This window comes from Camelus bactrianus, chromosome 2, assembly GCF_048773025.1.
Source record: "Camelus bactrianus isolate YW-2024 breed Bactrian camel chromosome 2, ASM4877302v1, whole genome shotgun sequence".
In the NCBI taxonomy this organism is placed as follows: Eukaryota; Metazoa; Chordata; class Mammalia; order Artiodactyla; family Camelidae; genus Camelus; species Camelus bactrianus.
The window spans coordinates 11,056,756-11,063,297 of NC_133540.1; positions in this window are offsets into that span (position 1 = coordinate 11,056,756).

Genomic DNA, 6,542 nt, shown 5'->3' on the forward strand with positions numbered 1-6,542 from the left:
TCCTAGTGCCGGTTTGAAGTTCCTGCAGTTTTCACTGTAAAACCGAGTTGGAGCTAGATCCACCCCATATATATGTATGGAGTGTAGTTTGCAAGTGAAAAGAAACTTTGTGTTCCCAACAAGCTAGGTGAAGGATGGCTTTCACACACATTTATCTGTCAGAACTGAGCATGTGGAGAGACGTTCGTTCATCTAGTACAAAAGGAACGGGTTGCAGAAAAAACTTTTACTCTGGTTACTCAGTCTGTTTCCTAGTGCCGGTTTGAAGTTCCTGCAGTTTCCACTGTAAAACAGATTTGGAGCATGTACCTCCCCATATATATGTATGGAGTGGAGTTTGCAACTGAAAAGAAACTATGTGTTCCCAACAAGCTAGATGAAGTACGGCTTTCACACACACTTATCTCTCAGAACTGAGCATGTGGAGAGACGTTCGTTCAACTATCACAAAGGGAACAGGTTGCAGCAGAAACTTTTACTCTGGTTTCTCAGTCTGTTTCCTTGTGCCGGTTTGAACTTCCGGCAGTTTTCACTGTAAAACTGTTTTGGAGCTAGTACCTCCCCATATATATGTATGGAGTGGAGTTTGCAATGAAAAGAAACTTTGTGTTCCCAACAAGCTAGGTGAAGGATTTCTTTCACCCACAAATATCTGTCAGAACTGAGCATGTGGAGAGACGTTCGTTCATCTAGAACAAAAGGAACGGGTTGCAGGAGAAACTTTTACTATGGTTTCTCAGTCTGTTTCCTAGTGCCGGTTTGAAGTTCCTGCATTTTCCACTGTAAAACCGATTTGGAGCTAGTACCTCCCCATATAGATGTATGCAGTGGGCTTTGCAACTGAAAAGAAACTTTGTGTCCCCTACAAGCTAGGTGAAGGACGGCTTTCACACACACTTATCACTCAGAACTGATCATGTGGAGAGACGTTCGTTCATCTAGCACAAAGAGAACGGTTTGCAGGAGAAACTTTTACTCTGGTTTCTCAGTCTGTTTCCTAGTGCCGGTTTGTAGTTCCTGCAGTTTTCACTCTAAAACCGATTTGGAGCTAGTACCTCCCCATATATATGTATGGAGTGGAGTTTGCAAATGAAAAGAAACTATGTGTTCCCAAAAAGATAGGTGAAGGACGGCTTTCACACACACTTATCTGTCAGAACTGAGCATGTGGAGAGACGTTCGTTCATCTAGCTAAAGGGAACGGGTTGCAGGAGAAACTTTTACTCTGTTTTCTCAGTCTGTTTCCTAGTGCCGGTTTGATGTTCCTGCATTTTTCACTGTAAAATCGAGTTTGAGCTCGTACCTCCCCATATACATGTATGGAGTGGAGTCTGCAACTGAAAAGAAACTTTGTGTTCCCAACAAGCTAGGTGAAGGACGGCTTTCACACACAATTATCTCTCAGAACTGAGCATGTTGAGAGACGTTCTTTCATGTAGCACAAAGGGAACGTGTTGCAGGAGAAGCTTTTACTCTGGTTTCACAGTATGTTTCCTAGTGCCGGTTTGAAGTTCCTGCAGTTTTCACGGTAAAACCGATTTGGAGCTAGTACCTCCCCATATATATGTATGGTGTGGAGTTTGCAAGTGAAAAGAAACTTTGTGTTTCCAACAATCTAGGTGAAGGACGGCTTTCACAGACACTTTATCTCAGAACTGAGCATGTGGAGAGACGTTCCTTCATCTAGCACAACGGGAACGGGTTGCAGAAGAAACTTTTACTCTTGTTTCTCAGTCTTTTTCCTAGTGCCGGTTTGAAGTTCATGCATTTATCACTGTAAAACCGAGTTGGAGCTAGTACTTCCCCATATATATGTATGGAGTGTAGTTTGCAAATGAAAAGAAACTTTGTGTTCCCAACAAGCTAGGAGAAGTACGGCTTTCACACACACTTATCTCTCAGAAATGAGCATGTGGAGAGACGTTCCTTCATCAAGCACAAAGGAACGGGTTGCAGTAGAAACTTTTACTCTGATTTCTCAGTCTGTTTCCTAGTGCCGGTTTGAAGTTCCTGAAGTTTTCACTGTAAAACCGAGTTGGAGCTAGTACCTACCCATATATATGTATGGAGTGGATTTTGCAAGTGAAAAGAAACTTTGTGTTCCCAACAAGCTAGGTGAAGGACGGCTTTCACACACACTTATCTCTCAGAACTGAGCATGTGGAGAGACGTTCGTTCATCTAGCACAAAGGGAACGGGTTGCAGGAGAAACTTTTACTCTGGTTTCTCAGTCTGTTTCCTTGTGCCGGTTTGAAGTTCCTGCAGTTTTCACTGTAAAACCGAGTTGGAGCTAGTACCTCCCCATATATATGTATGGAGTGGAGTTTGCAAGTGAAAAGAAATTTTGTGTTCCCAACAAGCTAGGAGAAGTACGGCTTTCACACACACTTATCTCTCAGAACTGAGCATGTGGAGAGACGTTCGTTCATCTAGCACAAAAGGAACGGGTTGCAGGTGAAACTTTTACTCTGGTTTCTCAGTCTGTTTCCTAGTGCCGGTTTGAAGTTCCTGCAGTTTTCACTGTAAAACCGAGTTGGAGATAGATCCACCCCATATATATGTATGGAGTGTAGTTTGCAAGTGAAAAGAAACTTTGTGTTCCCAACAAGCTAGGTGAAGGATGGCTTTCACACACATTTATCTGTCAGAACTGAGCATGTGGAGAGACGTTCGTTCATCTAGTACAAAAGGAACGGGTTGCAGAAAAAACTTTTACTCTGGTTACTCAGTCTGTTTCCTAGTGCCGGTTTGAAGTTCCTGCAGTTTCCACTGTAAAACCGAGTTGAAGCTTGTACCTCCCAATATATATGTATGGAGTGGAGTTTGCAACTGAAAAGAAACTTTGTGTTCTCTACAAGCTGGTTGAAGGACGGCTTTCACACCCACTTATCTCTCAGAACTGAGCATGTGGAGAGACGTTCGTTCATCTAGCAAAAAGGGAACGGGTTGCAGGAGAAACTTTTACTCTGGTTTCTCAGTCTGTTTCCTAGTGCCGGTTTGAAGTTCCTGCAGTTTTCACTGTAAAACCGAGTTGGAGCTAAAACCTCCCCATATATATGTATGGAGTGTGGTTTGCAACTGAAAAGAAACTTTGTGTTCTCTACAAGCTGGTTGAAGGACGGCTTTCACACCCACTTATCTCTCAGAACTGAGCATGTGGAGAGACGTTCGTTCATCTAGCACAAAGCGAACGGGTTGCAGAAGAAATTTTACTCTGGTTTCTCAGTCTGTTTCCTAGTGCCGGTTTTAAGTTCCTGCAGTTTTCACTGTAAAACCGAGTTGGAGCAAGTACCTCCCCATATATATGTATGGAGAGGAGTTTGCAACTGAAAAGATACTTTGTGTTCCCAACAAGCTAGGTGAAGTACGGCTTTCACACACACGTATATGTCAGAAATGAGCATGTGGAGAAACGTTCGTTCATCTAGCCAAAGGGAACGTTTTGCCGGTAAACTTTCAGTCTGGTTTCTCAGTCTGTTTCCTAGTGCCGTTTTGAAGTTCCTGCAGTTTTCACTGAAAAACGGAGTTGGAGCTAGAACCTCCCCATATATATGTATGGAGTGGAGTTTGCAAATGAAAGAAACTTTGTTTTCCCAACAAGCTATTTGAAGGATGGCTTTCACACACACTTATCTGTCAGAAATGAGCATGTGGAGAGAAGTTCGTTCATCTAGAAGAAAAGGAACGTGTTGCAGGAGAAACTATTACTCTGGTTTCTCAGTCTGTTTCATAGTGCCGGTTTAAAATTCCTGCAGTTTTCACTGTAAAACAGAGTTGGAGCTAGTACCTCCCCATATATATGTTTGGAGTGGAGTTTGCAACTGAAAAGAAACTTTGTGTTCGAAACAAGCTAGGTGAAGGGCGGCTTTCACACACACTTATCTTGCAGAACTGAGCATGTGGAGAGACGTTCTTTCATCTAGCAAAGGGAACGGGTTGCAGGAGTAACTTTTACTCTGGTTTCTAAGTCTGTTTCCTTGTGCTGGTTTGAAGTTCCTGCAGTTTTCACTGTAAAACCGAGTTGGAGCTAGTACCTCCCCATATATATGTACGGTGTGGAGATTGCAAGTGAAAAGAAACTGTGTGTTTCCAACAAGCTAGGTGAAAGACGGCTTTCACAGACACTTTTATCTCAGAACTGAGCATGTGGAGAGACGTTCCTTCATCTAGCACAACGGGAACGGGTTGCAGAAGAAACTTTTACTCTTGTTTCTCAGTCTTTTTCCTAGTGCCGGTTTGAAGTTCCTGCAGTTTTCACTCTAAAATCGAGTTGGAGCTTGTACCTCCCCATATATATGTATGGAGTGGATTTTGCAACTGAAAAGAAACTATGTGTTCCCAACAAGCTAGTTGAAGAACGGCTTTCACACACAATTATCTCTCAGAACTGAGCATGTGGAGAGACGTTCGTTCATCTAGCACAAAGGGAACGGGTTGCACGAGAACATTTTCTCTGGTTTCTCAGTCTGTTTCCTAGTGCCGGTTTGAAGTTCCTGCAGTTTTCACTGTAAAACCGATTTGGAGCTTGTACCTCCCCATATATATGTATGGAGTGGAGTTTGCAACTGAAAAGAATCTTTGTGTTCCCAACAAGCTAGGTGAAGAACTGCGTTCACACACACTTATCTCTCAGAACTGAGCATGTGGAGAGACGTTCGTTCATCTAGCACAAATGGAACGGGTTGCAGGAGAAACTTTTACTCTGGTTTCCAATTCTGTTTCCTAGTGCCGATTTGAAGTTCCTGAAGTTTTCACTGTAAAACCGATTTGGAGCAAGTACCTCCCCATATATATGTATGGAGTGGAGTTTGCAACTGAAAAGAAACTATGTGTTCCCAACAAGCTAGATGAAGGACGGCTTTCACACACACTTATCTCTCAGAAATGAGCATGTGGAGAGACGTTCGTTCATCTATCACTAAGGGAACAGGTTGCAGCAGAAACTTTTACTCTGGTTTATCAGTCTGTTTCCTTGTGCCGGTTTGAAGTTCCTGCAGTTTTCACTGTAAAACCGAGTTGGAGCTAGTACCTCCCCATATATATGTATGGAGTGGAGTTGGCAACTGAAAAGAAACTATGTGTTCCCAACAAGCTAGGAGAAATACGGCTTTCACACACACTTATATCTCAGTCCTGAGCATGTGGAGAGACGTTCGTTCATCTAGCACAAAGGGAACGTGTTGCAGGAGAAACTTTTCTCTGGTTTCTCTGTCTGTTTCCTAGTGCCGGTTTGAAGTTCCTGCATTTTTCACTGTAAAACCGAGTTGGAGCTAGTACCTCCCCATATATATGTATGCAGTGGGCTTTGCAACTGAAATGAAACTTTGTGTTCCCTACATGCTAGGTGAAGGACGGTTTTCACACACACTTAGCACTCAGAACTGATCATGTGAGAGACGTTCGTTCATCTAGCACAAAGAGAACGGTTTGCAGGAGAAACTTTTACTCTGGTTTCTCAGTCTGTTTCCTAGTGCCGGTTTGTAGTTCCTGCAGTTTTCACTGTAAAACCGATTTGGAGCTAGTACCTCCCCATATATATGTATGGAGTGGAGTTTGCAACTGAAAAGAAACTATGTGTTCCCAAAAAGATAGGTTAAGGACGGCTTTCACACACACTTATCTGTCAGAACTGAGCATGTGGAGAGACGTTCGTTCATCTAGCTAAAAGGAACGGGTTGCAGGAGAAACTTTTACTCTGGTTTCTCAGTCTGTTTCCTAGAGCCGGTTTGATGTTCCTGCATTTTTCACTGTAAAATAGAGCTTGAGCTCGTACCTCCCCATATATATGTATGGAGTGGAGTCTGCAAGTGAAAAGAAACTTTGTGTTCCCAACAAGCTAGGTGAAGGACGGCTTTCACACACAATTATCTCTCAGAACTGAGCATGTGGAGAGACGTTCTTTCATGTAGCACAAAGGGAACGTGTTGCAGGAGAAGCTTTTACTCTGGTTTCACAGTATGTTTCCTAGTGCCGGTTTGAGGTTCCTGCAGTTTTCACTGTAAAACCGATTTGGATCTAGTACCTCCCCATATATATGTATGGTGTGGAGATTGCAAGTGAATAGAAACTTTGTGTTTCCAACAAGCTAGGTGAAGGACGGCTTTCACAGACAATTTTATCTCAGAACTGAGCATGTGGAGAGACGTTCCTTCATCTAGCACAACGGGAACGGGTTGCAGAAGAAACTTTTACTCTTGTTTCTCAGTCTTTTTCCTAGAGACGGTTTGAAGTTCCTGCATTTATCACTGTAAAACCGAGTTGGAGCTAGTACTTCCCCATATATATGTATGGAGTGTAGTTTGCAACTGAAAAGAAACTTTGTGTTCCCAACAAGCTAGGAGAAGTACGGCTTTCACACACACTTATCTCTCAGAACTGAGCATGTGGAGAGACTTTCCTTCATCAAGCACAAAGAACGGGTTGCAGGAGAAACTTTTACTCTGATTTCTCAGTCTGTTTCCTAGTGCCGGTTTGAAGTTCCTGCAGTTTTCACTGTAAAACAGATTTGGAGCATGTACCTCCCCATATATATGTATGGAGTG